The sequence below is a fragment of the Pinus tabuliformis genome, chromosome 5_2 (assembly GCF_031772625.1).
Source record: "Pinus tabuliformis cultivar Carrire ecotype Pingquan chromosome 5_2, CPIR1, whole genome shotgun sequence".
NCBI classification, from domain to species: domain Eukaryota; kingdom Viridiplantae; phylum Streptophyta; class Pinopsida; order Pinales; family Pinaceae; genus Pinus; species Pinus tabuliformis.
In genome coordinates, this window is record NC_142306.1 from 713,300,607 (window position 1) to 713,315,563 (window position 14,957).

A 14,957-nucleotide genomic window follows, 5' to 3' on the forward strand; every position below is an offset into this window, starting at 1 on the left:
ACTTCTTTCTCTGCCCGTGCTAGTGCTGCCTTAGTCTCGGAAGCCTCTCCCTTACTCTTCTTCCTTGGACACTAGGTCGCATAATGACCCAACTCTCCATAGTGGAAGCACTTGATCTTGGAAAGATCTTTCTTCTTCTGTTTTTCCCTGTGCTAAGGCCACGTCTTCCTCCTCCTGCTTGACTTTGATCCCCTTGCTACTGCTCCTTGTTTTCGAATGCCGTCTGATCTTTTCATGGCGAAGAGCTGCTCACATCTCGTCCCAAGGTGGAATTGTCCCTCTGCCCAGTATACTCTAGACAAATACTTCCTAGTCTTATGAGGCAACATTCAAGGTTGTCCTCACAATCAGCGCCTGATCCGATGTCGCTCTTATAGCAGTCAACTGGTCTTGGATCTCATTAAGTCCTTTGAGAAAGGTGTCAATCGATTGTGCCTTCTTCATCTAATACGATTGCATCTGATTCTCAAGCAACGTTCTTCTCTGCACAGAAGTATGCTGGTACAACTTCTCGAGAGCCTCCAACATCTCAAATGTCGTTTCCTTTTCAGTTATATGTGGTACCACATGATCCTTGACCCCATTAAGGATAATGCACTTGACCCTCGCCATCGCCTCCTCGTACCTATCATTATCACTGGGGTCCACTGGGGCAGCTATTACTTTCAAGGCGAAGTTCTTGACACGATCCCTGTTAAGCACGGATAAGATTTTGGCCTTCCAGATTGTGAAGTTCGATGCTCCGACCAGTCTATCCTGGTCTCTTACCTTGTGTAGTGCCATGATGCTCCTCTACTTCCCTCCTGAAAGTTCTCTGTTCGACTCCTCTGAGTTTCTACTTCCTGTCTGAAAGATCTCTTCTGGACTCCCTCTGAGTCCTGATTTCCCTCCTGGAAATCCTTTTGCCACTTGTTGAGATGCCCCCTACTCTGATCGACTTGTGCAATGGCATTTCTGATCCGGGTTCCTCGACTAGAAACTCTCGGTAACAACTCCTCTGGCCCTGCGTTGTCAGGTACTATTATGGCTATAGTACCTCACCAACTCCACTTTATAATATTCCTGCAGCCTTCTAGACCCCAACCACTGCCTCTATATGAACAAGGTCAGCCCCTTTTTGCCTCATGCTGGCCCTGTGTCACCTCGAATGGGTCTGCGTCAGCGCTGGGATGCCCTGCGTCAGCCCTCTAACCCTCTGCATCAGCGACGTTGGCATCTTTGAGGCTCTGTGCAGCTCCCGACTTCCTCTGTGTGGCCGTGGCTCTGCGTCACACTCCTTGGCTTCTGCATTGCTAGAAACAACTTCTGTCACCTCGGGACATTTGTTTTCAACCGCTATTGCTCTGCTTGGCTAATGTCTTTTAGTCCTCCTGTGATCTGCAATCACGCTCTGATACCATGTCGAAATGAAGCTTGTTGTCCAAATATAGAGAACCCTTCCATTGGCTCATGGACATGAAAAACATAGCAAAAAAAAAATGTTGGTAGGCAAAGAGGGAAGCAAGCATAACCCCAAATCTATGAAAAAATTATTAACATAGGGTTTTTAAGAAGATAGATGTTAATGGAAGAAATGAAGTGTGTATTATTGCTCTTGAATCTTTGATCCACAAAAAAAATCTTAGTTGGTGGTGATAATGGTTGTTTGATCCTCAATACCTCCGTGAAAACCACCACAAAGCGCTTCCCCTTCTTTCTCCAAGGCTAAGAAAGCAAAATGAACAAAGAAAACCCAAAAAATTACTTTTCTAGCTGCGACCTAGCTTGTCGGGCAATTAAATTGATCGTCGCGTGATAATTTGTTAAGATATTAGCGATATTTCATAAATATTGAGATATTTTCAAGCGGGAAAATATCGCGATATTTTCAAATATTGTCGATATCTCGACGACACTATCAACACTAATACACGCTGCCATATGTGGAAGAAGTTTTGTTTGACCTAATGTAAAGCCATAAAAGGAAAAGATCCTTTAGGTATCAGACTACTTCACCTATTTTTGTAATAGATATGATTGGAAATTTTCTATTAAGTTTCTTAGAGGTGGCTTGCTGTAAGCCTTCTTGAAGATTGCGAAAAGTGTCCTAGAGGTGAATCGCTATAACCTTTTGTGTTGTAAACATAAATTGTGCTATAAATTTATGAGTGAAAATTTTGCCTTGTTATGAACTCTATTCTGGCCAAGTGTACTATAGTAGGCAAGTATGTGAGATCCTGTTACTAAAGCACCTCGCTAATGTGATGGCACATGGTCGAGTATGCATCTTGCCAATATGATGTCACATGGTCGAATATACTTGACACTCTCAAGGTGTTGTGAAGGCAAATCCCCTCTACATGCAGAGGCAATCTCTCTGGCCCAATGAGTGGGTCTAGCAACAAACAAAACAAACTACCATACGCTTTCCTAGCTTATGCTTAACAAATGCAGAGAGAGAGTGACCTAACTCGCTTTAAGACTTCTTATAGCTATGGATAGAGTGGATCCATTCTTTTTTTAGCGTACAAATTATACCAATCAATCCATTCTGCTAATCAATTATAACATCTCTCCTATCATTTATTTTGATGCCTCCCTTGGCCATTAAGACACTTCATATGAAACCTTCTTCTATTAACTAGTTGCAAGGTTGTCTTCTACTTCTAACAACAACATAATCTAGAATTGATATACAAATAGATAACAACAATGAAATTGACATTATATATTCAAAATCCATTTACTTTCCATCACATTATAGGAATTACATAACATGATATAAACATGAAACATTCATGCAAAAAGGAGGTATGCAAAAGTTTTTGCAATCAAGGGAAGTCCAACAAATTGGTTGTTGGTGAGTGATTCACTGCCCAACCATATAAATCAGTTATAGATTCTACCCCCAAGCTAGATGATGATGCCATCAAGGCAAAGGAAGCTTCTATGAGGTTCCAATTTCACTTAGCTTAACCCATTGCTCTCATGACCAAGCCAATGTACTCACTACTGAAGACTTCAATGCGTTATTCAACAATTAATTAATGACAACACTCTCTTCCATTACCCATACTACATAAGTAAGATATTCACTTTCTTTGTTAAATCCCTCAGTGATTGGTGATAGTATCCTCATTACTTCCTCAAACAACCTTTTTGTTGGAAATTATGTTAATATATACTTCATTTTGCAGTTGTCTATAATGCGACTTTTTGGAAGCCTTTCCGGTGGGTTTTTCCGGTCAAAATCCGGTAGCAATTTATTGGAATCGCAAGTTTGATAGCTAGTTTCTGCACAATCAAAGCATCCTAGGGGTTTTCTAGGGTGCTGAATCCAAATATGCAGTTAAAAAACCATTTTAACTGCAACAAATCAAGATTTAACCTCAATTTCTTCGGCTGGATTCCGTCACCGGAATCTCCAAAAAGTCGCATTATAGACAACTCCCTTCATTTTATTCATGCCTTGCATAATTATAAACACATCATGACAAACATAACTACCCCATATTAATATTGGAAACATAACAAGCACATCATAATCTATGTCCCCAATAGAGACAAAACATTCATTAGTCGTGTCTTCATCTTGAGTTATGCAATACATAATGTATTCCACAATTTTACAACATAGAGATTTTATAGCTCAACCTACATGATTGGACACTTCTCAAATAACTTTATCATTCACAAATAAAACATGGTTTAACATATTATATTTCAAGGATAAAAATTGAAATATTACATCTTTTTAAATGGGTATGTGAAAACACCATTTGATGTTTTCTCTTGTGCAAGAGAGGTTGTGTGGTATGTGTGTGAGAAAGAACAACTAGATATATCCATGACTTATAAAAATAACTTTTATTACTATAAAATCTACTTCCTTTCTAATCTTATATTATCCATATCCATTATGATATTTAATTTGGAATAAAATAAAAATTTCAACTTACCATTGTACTTATAATAAAACAATATACTATAAGAATAACTTCTATAAAATCTACTTCCTTCCTTCTCATGTGTTATGCCATGTTATTCTTTTCCACGAGTGGACCATCAATATCGGAGTTTAACCTATTTGTAGATTAGAATGAGATAATCTTTATGGATAAAAAGTTGAAGAACATGTTGGTACCTTTAATTCCAATGGTTGGATACGAGTTTATTAGTAGATTAGAATCAAATAACTTTATCAATAAAAAATTGAAGAACATGTTGGTATTTTTAATTTCAATGGTTAGAAATTATTAATAAGCGTTAATGATTTAGTTTATGTTTCAATTATTAATAAGGGTTAATGATTTAGTTTATGCTTCAAGTTAAAAATTATGTAATGGGAAAATTGTATAATAAATTATAATTTATAGTGATTAATGTTAGCTAAATTAATGGTGGTTAATACAAAATTGAAATTTTATAGTCTTGTTTTGGGTGGAATTAATAAATTGAGATGTGAAGTGGATAAATTAATTGCTTGGTAACACATGAATTTGCTTATATTTTAGTGGGTAGTAACCATCTACACATTTATAGTTTTATGGCGAGAAAAACATAAATAATGGTGAGAAGTATCTCTTAGCAAATGCATTTATTTACATCTTATTCCTATCCATTTTTTATGCAAAAATTTGCTTAAATTATGGTGGGAAGTAACTGATGGTAAATATATTGTATTTACTTTTTTCTTAGTTTAAGAATAAAAACAAGCGCCCAAATATTTAAAAATAATGGATGAATATTACAACTATATCCATAAATTATGGCATAAAATATGGATGTTGTCTATCTATTATAAGTTTTGGAGTTTTTGGTTGTTGAAATTTTGCTTACATCTTGATCTTTGTTGTTTAAAATGGTTTTTTCACTATTTAGATGGATTCAATGCCCTCAAAAACCTCTAGGATATTGATTCTAAGATTCCCCCTTAGGATCTAACGTAAAAGTTTCCTCTCATCTGACTCAAGTAACTATAAAAAAATAAATGCAAAAAACTCTTTTTAGCTATGAAGAGTGATCACTACTCTTTGCTCAAGTTCCAAGTGAAATTGAGTATTTCTTTATGTTATGATTCTAGATCACTACTCTTTGTTCAAGTTCCAAGTGAAATTTCTTTATGTTATGATTCTACAATATACATGTGGAATTATTGAACACTCTCCTCCCTTGAGAACAATCCTTTTTTTCTTGAAAGACCTTCAATTAAGGATTTAGTTGTCTTTATCGAATTATAGAGAATTCACAATTCAAACTTGTGATTTCAACAAACTTAATTATTCAAACTTGTGATTCTAACAAATTCAATTATTCACATGACATTATCTTATGCAAAAATCACAACAATACCTTAAATGGTCCAATCAAATATTTGAAAATTATTTTTTAATAATATTAATAAATAAAATTACACATTATAAATTATTATTTAATAATTAACCAGCAAATCCATTGCTAAGGAAGAACTACTAAGTAGCTGATCAACGAGCAAATCCATCGCTAAGGAAGTAGTACTAAGTAGCTGAGGTTGATTTAAAGAACAAGCTGAAGCCTTGAATTTCAACCGCTAGATGTAGATCAATGGTCACGATTTAATAAGGTTTTTGTTAGGGTTTGGTTGTGATCATTTTATCCCCCATTTGCGCACAACTTTGTTTCATCGAGCTTTCCTTCCTGGAGAACTGGATTCACACCTCTGTGGATAAGGATACGCCCCTTATTCCTTCTTTGTTTTCTGATTGCATCTGATTTTCTTTTGTTTCTCCACTGGTGAATTAACGGGACTGCTTTCATTGAGGTTACCCCCATTCATCCAAGATTCGGGGTTGCCAATTTCATGGCAGCCCGTGGACTTCGGCATTTCGGAGGGCGGTCGTTTCTTTCCCTCAAGTGGGGGCACCGCGTTTTTAAGTGGATCTGCCATGGCCATGCCATTCTAAGCAATGGACGGCCTGCATTTATTTCATTGGTTTTTTCTTTTGGTTTTTCTTTTTCGGTCTAGGGTTACGCGATTTTAAGAAGATCTTGCATTTACTCTCTACTTCCACAAGACACTTGCTCTCTAGGTTCACACTGAAAGGTATACGAATCTAGAGCGCAGGTGTCTTATGGCTGTGGGGAGTAAAGAGTCACTTCAGTAACCATATCAATGAATGAATGAAATCCATCTGCGAAGCTTCTTTAGGGAATCGAGCTCTCAGCAGAGGTAACGAGTAAAACTTTCATGTTGCCGCGAAACGAAGCTTCGAGGTTTGTAGAAATTAATGGCAGCTAGGTTAGTTATTTACCATATACATTTCAAAAAGCTCAAGTGTTTTCCTGGGGTGGGGCAGTATGTTTTATGACTTTAAAGCCATAAATGTGACTGGCAGTCAGATGACTAATTTTTTGTGTTTTGTCATTTTATAAATTGCAATGATATGTAACAGCTGTGGTTTTCCATTATTAGCCATTTTAATTGGTTTTTGGTTTGGTACCAAAAATATGGTCAAGATAGCTATGTAGCTATGTATCCGTGTATTCTAATAACCCGTTATTGTAATGCGTTTTCTTCTGAAATTTATGTAATTGTGGTTTTTTTAATTATGCAGTAAGGTGTTTTCCTTTGAAATCCTCCTTTAAAATCTAAAATCTAAAATCTATGTAATTATGGTTTTTTTAATTATACAGTAAGGTGTTTTCCTCTGACATCTATCTCTAACTGTGATTGGTTTTTGGTTTTTATTACACGTAAAGCGTTTTCCTCTGGAATCAACTTTCTCCTCTTATCTTACCTGTCTTCCTATTTGATCTGATATTACTGTGTCTTACTATGAACCGTCTGATCTGATGATGTTATTAAAATATTTGCCACAGTTCATTAAAAAAATTAGTTATAACTGAAACAATATTGGTCTGTATTGCTAAATATGCTCTATGGCATACTCTTGGCTATGACTTATGTATGGCAGGTAGCCTGGCTCTGATTGTATGGCTATTACTGGCTATCATCGGCTGTACCTTATGCATATGATTGGCAATGCTCTATAACAGTATAAACTTCATCTTTTTCTTTGAACAACGAACCTGAATGTAAACGGCCATGGTTTGCGTTGCAGAGTTCTTTTTCTTCGACCAGCGAACCTGAAGCTTGCGTTACAGAGTGAAGGTAGAACAGCATGGCTGGAAACGGGATTGCATTACCGAATGAAAGTAGATGGCCATGGCTTGTAACAGGCTTGTGTTGCAGAATGAAGGTGGATGACCATGGCAGAAACCACCCTCTCATTGGCATTCCTGTCTAGCAAGTTTCTTGCTTGTCGTTGTCTAGCTTGTCTCTACGAGAGAAGGTTTCGTCTTCACGAAATGTCTCATTGAAGACCTCCACCATGGTATTCCATTAGCTTAGTTGGCATTTTCCTGCTAAGAATGTGAATTCTGCCTCCAATATTATGAATATACAATTTTATTTCTTCCCGTTTCCATTTTTTCCCTATTTGTTGAGCGATATAGATAGGGTTTTACGTGTAGCTGCACAGAGTATGAAAGCCGCACCAGGGCATGTATTAAGGGAGATCGTGAAGCAGAACAACTATTTTCTTGTGAAGCCAAACAGCTACAGGAGCACTAATATCTTTTCTTGTGCAGCCGAACAGCTACAGGAGCACGAAAATCCAGTTCAGCGAAGACCAGCGAAGACACCTATAATCTCTGGAACTTGCATTCATTCAAGTTTTCAGGTATGGCTTCTCTTTTCCTTTCTGTTGAAGTTGGTATATTTTGAACTACTTATTTTCATATTACGGTCAGCTTTTTTTGAAGTCCCAACAGAGACAAGAAGAAAGCATGTAGATATGCATTGAAATGGAGATTACAGACTCCAAGGGAAGAACTGCATGCCTTGTACCTTTATTCTCCATAAGCTTATAAGGTTAAAGGGTTGTAGCTGCATCTTTTTTCCCTCTTAAGGAACCATTAATAAGCAGAGCTACCAAGGGAGGAATCGCACCGGAAGCTCCTATTGTAACTTTATTATCCTCTATGAGTGACAGACTCAAAAGAGTACAAGTTGCATTCTCTTTCGCTATTGATGTTCCTGACTTTAGTACATGTATAAGGGGCTTGATAGCTCTAGCTTCTGTTATTTCAAACTTGTTGTTTTCATAAAGAGACAAATTCAACAGAGCAGTGGCTGCATTTTCCTGTGTTAGAGGATCCACAGAATGTAACAATGATACTAAAGGATTTACAGCCCCTACATTAGCTATCATAATCCTATTCTCCAAGTTATTTTTTGCATATAACCTCAACTGTGCTACTGCCTTCCTTTGCAACTCCGTTGATGTTGATTCCAAATCTTCTACCAAACTTATATAAATAATCTCCAAATTTTCAGTTTCAAGAGTACCTGATGTTGCAACTGTTTTTAATAATGGCGATACATTCCACGCGCTCCTACTTTGCCCATGTTCTTTTAAAAGCTCTGCTTTCCACTGCTTTGGCTTTGGCTTTACCTACTCCCTCATCAAATCGGGAACGGAAGGTTCTCATAGATCTAGGAACAGGCCTCCCAAGGCTATTTGAATCACTCTGGCTACCACTATTGTTCTTTCTCAAAACATTCGGACAACTGTTGGACAGAGAATTGTTGCAATCAAACTGTGACTTATTATATGAATAGTGCTTGGTATGGGGATCGGCGGCCACAGACATCATGATATTATGAGGTCAACAAGTTGGTTAAACAAGTCTAATAAATCTGTAGATAGTAACAGGGTCTATTAGAGGAAATGCTCTTGGCGTAGAAAACTAGAGTGAAATGGTTGCAAGAGAGACAAAACTTCAAAAAGAAAACATCACACAACTATGAGAAACAGGAACTGCAACTGTACTCGCAGTGTATTAACCTGGGAAGTAGATTATTTAGGTTAATTCATGAACTTGTTTCTCACTTTTTAGTCTATTTCCAGTGTCTTCAGGAGAGAGAAAAGCCCCTTCATCAAGGATGTATCCTCTCACCTTTCATCTATGGTTTCATATTAGAAAATCAACACTTTTATAATCCAAATTTTAGTCAACACTTTTATAATCCGAGTTTGAATTGAAGGTCAAGGACCACTAAAAGCTTTGCTTTCCACTGCTTTGGCTTTACCTACTCCCTCATCAAATCGGGAACGGAAGGTTCTCATAGATCTAGGAAGACGCCTCCCAAGGCTATTTGAATCACTCTGGCTACCACTGTTCTTTCTCAAAACACCACTATTGTTCTTTCTCAAAACATTCGGACAACTGTTGGACAGAAAATTGTTGCAATCAAACTGTGACTTATTATATGAATAGTGCTTGGAATGGGGATCAACGCCCACAGACATCATGATATTATCAGGTCAACAAGTTGGTTAAACAAGTCTAATAAATCTGTAGATAGACTAAAGCACAAAATATCCAAGGAGACTTCAAGGATTAGGTTCCATATTCTTTTGCTAAAGGAGCACCAAGATCTTTTCTTGTGCAGCCGAACAACTACAGGAGCACCAAGATCCAGTTCAGTGAAGAAGACACCTATAATCTCTAGAACCTGCATTCATTCAAGTTTTTAGGTATGGCTTCTCTTTTCCCTTTCTGTTGAAGTTGGTATATATTGAACTGCTTATTTTCATATTACGGTCAGTTTTTTTTTTTGAAGTCCCAACAGAGACCAGAAGAAAACATGTAGATGCATTGAAATGGAGCTCACAGACTCCAAGGGAAAAACTGCATGCCTTGGACCTTGATTCTCCATAAGCTTATAAGGTTAAAGGGTTGTAGCTGCATCTTTTTTCCCTCTTAAGGAACCGTTAATAAGAAGAGCTACCAAGGAAGGAATCGCATCGGAAGCTCCTATTGTATTCTCTATGAGTGACAGACTCAAAAGGGTACAAGCTGCATTCTCTTTCGTTGTTGATGTTCCTGACTTTAGTACATGTGTAAGGGGCTTGATAGCTTATGTTATTTCAAACTTGTTTTCATCAAGAGACAATTTCAACAGAGCAGTGACTGCATTTTCCTGTGTTAGAGGATCCACAGAATGTAACAATGATACTAAAGACTTTACAGCCCCTACATTAGCTATCATAATCCTATTCTCCATGTTATTTTTTTGCATATAACCTCAACTGTGCTGCTGCCTTCCTCTGCAACTTCGTTGATGTTGATTCCAAATCTTCTACCAAACTTTTAAAAATAATCTCCAAATTTTCAGTTTCAAGAGTACCTGATGTTGCAACTTTTTTAATAATGGTGATACGTGTCGCGCACTCCCACTTTGCCCATGTTCTTCTAAATGTCTGACTTCACAAATCTACCTATCCAATTGGCCAGAGATGCAGTCTCCTTTGGACGGAAAACTGGAGGTGGGGATGAAATTGTTGCCAGCCTCTGTAATTCTTCAGAAATATCACTGCTGTAGGAAGACAAATCACTGAAAGCTAGAGAGAAGTCTAGGGAATTAACCTCGTAAAAGCTATATGCCTTATGCCAAATTTTGTTGCGCATTCCAAATTTTGATGATATGTCATGGCAAGATCTGTTGTGCGCAGTGGTTTTATTTATGTATTTTGTGGGTAGTGATTTTATTTCAGTGTTTATTTAAACTTGATGATCTTTCGGAATCCTGGTAAATAAGGTCAGTGGTTTGTCATATCTAATTTTCTATAGATATCAAAATTCCCTGTTGCACTGCTAACAAGGCCTCATGGCTGTCTGAGCCTCGTCTAAGCTGAATGTTTAAGGAATTTGTATTCCATGATAGCTATTGTGTATGGACAAGAGGATTGATATATGGCCAAATGTATTGCCCCAAGAGGATTGATATATGGCCAAATGTATTGCCCCCAAAATAAAGTTAGGCGGTGAGTTTATCACAAACACATGCAGGTGTAGGATGAAACATCCTCACGCTCTATTACAACTTTCCCAGTTCATAACAGCACGGACAAAAAATGCATGGGCACATAGGGGCTAAATAAACAATATAGATGGTCTAGTCTGTTTTAATTAACAAGGAAATCAAATTATATGCATCCAGCCTCCAGGCCTTTCCTTCTTACAATAAATACAAGAATGGCAATCTCCTTTTCACTAGATCGGACTTTCAATTTTTCAACACAATCCACAAATTTTACTTTTATTTTTAAATAAACAATATAGATGGTCTGGTCTGTTTTAATTAATAAGGAAATCAAATTATATGCATCCAGCCTCCAGGCCTTTCCTTCTTACAATAAATACAAGAATGGCAATGGCAATCTCCTTTTCACTAGATCGGACTTTTATTTTTTCAACACAATCCACAAATTTTACTTTTATTTTTAAATATTTTTTTCCAGGCCTAACATTAGGTCAAACTACAGTTGCCTCTGTTTCCTTTATTCGCTGGCTTGGTCTTCTGTTGCACAATAGTTGCAAGTTTCTTTTCCATTATGCATTTTTCCAAGAGTTATGGGCTCTCTTTGGCTACCTCTTGTACTGCTTTTTAAGTACACTGAAATTGTACCCAACTCTTTGGTTTTCTGGCGGGTTCGACCATATTTAACACTGGAACATTCTCCTCTCTGTCTTCTTCTCAATTTGTGAAGGGATGATGGGATAACTTCCTTTTTATTTTTTAATATTTCTTATGCCACTTGCCCTTTTTGTGCACTATATAATACAACCCCATATATCAGTTCTTTACCCTTTTCCCCACACAAAAAAACAGTACCATTGCTATTCCATTAACAAATAAATTGGGACATATAGAAAAACAGGACAGAAATTGCTAAAAAAAAACTTAACACATAGGTCTTAATAGAAACCAAGATAGGAATTGCTAAAAAAAAAAAACTTAACACATAAATCGTATTAGAAACTGCTAAGACCCTCTGGAACTAACAGTTACATTTCCTTCTATAAACACTCACTGTCACTGTCACTGCCCAAAAATACCATCGGTTGTTTATCTGCTTTGCATAAACATGATGATTATATGCAAATTTCTTTTCCATTTTAGTTCTACATCAGCGTAGATTCTAATTGAAATCCACTGAGGATTGCATTTTCCTAGATTGCAAGCCTAGTAACTTTGTAATTTCATATTCATATGTGTACCTGTGTTGTCAATCTCGAATGAAGTTTCATTCACTTGAATTGCATTTGCTCTAAATTCTCAAGTTGTGTTGCCATTTTCCAATGAAGTATTATCCACTTAATTTACATTTTGCTCGAATTGCATGGGTTTTTTTGTTTTTCTATTTCTTTTTTACAGTTATGATTATACTGAATTAAATCCACATTATTTTCAGAATAGCGCTGAATTATATCCACCATTATTCTCGAAAAGCACTTGCAAGGAAGCGTATGACACGGCTGCTTTTTTATTTTTTATTTTTTTTTATTTTTCAGTATCAGTCTTAAGAAGTATGTCAATCTCTTGTTATTTATCTTTATTGGTGGACTTCATTGTATAACTCAACTATTTAGATAAAGTTGTTATTAGTTTCATAGAATGGTTCTTGGTTTAAGATAAACTTGACTTGGTCAAATTAGTAGAGGTTTTTGAGCGTTAGGTTTATAACAACCCATGATATTCATATGGAATATATCTTATTTTAAGGGAGTGATTAGATTATCTTAACTCCATCTCTACTAAGAGGGATGGTGGCTTCTAGAAGATTATTAATATTAATATTTATTTGTAAATAGTTAATATATATATAAAGAGTAAGGTTTATTATAAAATATTAATATTAAGATTATTAATATTAATATCTATTTGTAAATAGTTAATATATATATATATATATATATATATTATATAAAGTAAGGTTTATTATAAAATAAATATCAAATTGATGTAATTGTTATTAAGATTTAGTAATTATTTAGCTTAGGTCAAATATTTCTATAAACATTTTTATTGTAGGTTTGATGTTTTGCATTGTATATTCCAATTATATAGTATGCATCTTATTCTAGAGAGGAGTGAAAAGGGAGAGAAGGGGAGGTAGAAGGAGGGAGGAAGGGACATAGAATTTTGGAGGTTGAGAGGGATAGAGAGATAGAGGAACATAGAGAAAAACCTAGAAAAATTTAGATAAATAGATGTATAGAAATAGGGAGGGAGATGAAGAGAGAGAAAGGGAAAAGGGTGGGGAAGAGAGTGAGTGGGAGTGAGGAGGTAGAGAATTCGAAGAGAGGTTGGAGAGAATATGAAAGAGAAAGGGGTTATGGAGGGAGGGAAGAAGGGAGGGAGAGAGGCAAATAGAGAGAGAGGGGGAGTGATAGAGGGAAAGGGAGAGAGAGAATTAAGAGAGGGGAGAGACATATAGAGGGGAGAGAGAGAGAGTTAATATATATATATATATATATATCCCCTCTCTTAATTCTCTCTCTCCCTTTCCCTCTATCACTCCCCCTCTCTCCCTCTCTCTCAATCTCTTTCTCTATTTGCCTCTCTAAGGTTTATTATAAAATAAATATCAAATTGATGTAATTGTTATTAAGATTTCGTAATTATTTAGCTTATGCTAAATATTTCTATAAACATTATTATTTTAGGTTTGATGTTTTGCATTGTTATATAATTGTTAGATTCCAATTATATAGTATGCATCTTATTCTAAAGAGAAGAGTGAAAAGGGAGAGAAGGGGAGGTAGAAGGAAGGAAGGAGGGAGGGACATAGAATTTGGGAGGTTGAGAGGGAGAGAGAGATAGAGGAACATAGAGAAAAACCTAGAAAAGATTATATAAATAGATGTATAAAAATTGGGAGGGAGGTGGAGAGAGAGAGAGAGGGAAAAGGGGGAAGAAGAGAGTGAGTGAGAGTGAGGAGGTAGAGAATTTGAAGAAAGGTTGGAGAGAAATAGAAGAGAATATGAAAGAGAAAGGGGGTATGGAAGGAGGAAGGGAGAGAGGAAAATAGAGAAGGAGATTCAAAGAGAGAGAGAGAGAGGGAGAGAGAGAGAAGTAAGTGAGGAGGTAGAGAATTTGAAGAAAGGTTGGAGAGAAATAGAAGAGAATATGAAAGAGAAAGGGGGTATGGAAGGAGGAAGGTAGAGAGGAAAATAGAGAAGGAGATTCAAAGAGAGAGAGAGAGAGGGAGAGAGAGAGAAGTAAGAGATGGGGAGACAAGAGAGAGGGAGAGAGAGGGAAAGAGGTAAATAGAGGGAGAGGGAAAGAGTGATGGAGGAAGAGAGAGAGTGAGAGAAAGAGAGAGAGGGGAAAGAGGGAAAGATGGATAGAAGAGGGAGAGGGAGAGAGGGATAGAGAGAGTGGGATGAAGGGAGAGGGATAATGAGTAAGAAAGATGAAGGGAGATGGAGAGGTAGAGAGAGGGGAGATAAAGAGAGGAGAGAGTGGAGAGAGAGGAAGGGGGAGTGGGATGTTAATTTTTAGGGCTAATTTGTTCTTTATTGTAGATAATTGCATTTTTAAACTTGTTCAATGTTTTCATATTACGTTCGCCCCATAACATCATATCATCATTAGAAATAATGTAGAGAGAACAATAAATTCAATAATTTAGCAGAACATAAAGGAATAAGAGAAGAAAAACATACACAATAGGTACACCAAAGTTTTTAGTCAAAGACGAGGGAAAAGCCTCACGGGGGGGGAACCCATAAATCAATACTTATTCTTCTATTAGATATTCATTAATGTTTAGCTAAGACACAAGCAAATTTGTTGTCACTAAGAATAACAACTACCTTCTATATGTTATGTGCTTTTTAGGGTTATGCATATTTTGGGGAAAATGCACCTAGAAACTTATTGACAAAATTTGGATTCTATGAGCCTTATTGACTTATTGAATTTTCCGATGCATGCATTGTGGTTCACCTGGTGGGAGCATACTAAGTAAGAAAGATTTTTCTCGTCCTTCCTTTTAGTTCTGCTAGATTGAAACTCTAATGTCTCTGTTACCCATAGAAACTTCATTGTAAATCATTTCACGTCACTGTTGTAGGTATATTGT

General features: G+C 36.6%; 1 long non-coding RNA gene across 2 annotated transcripts; it reads left to right on the top strand.

The window, feature by feature from the left end:
• Nucleotides 1-5,551: 5,551 nt before the first annotated feature.
• Nucleotides 5,552-9,588, top strand: LOC149161163 (uncharacterized). Of its 2 annotated transcripts, XR_016261864.1 has the most exons (3): nucleotides 5,552-6,231; nucleotides 7,080-7,352; nucleotides 7,609-9,588. It is a non-coding gene; the product is annotated as an uncharacterized LOC149161163 (long non-coding RNA). The 2 variants fall into 2 exon arrangements; XR_016261863.1 differs by having other exon boundaries at nucleotides 5,552-7,352.
• Nucleotides 9,589-14,957: the final 5,369 nt, after the last annotated feature.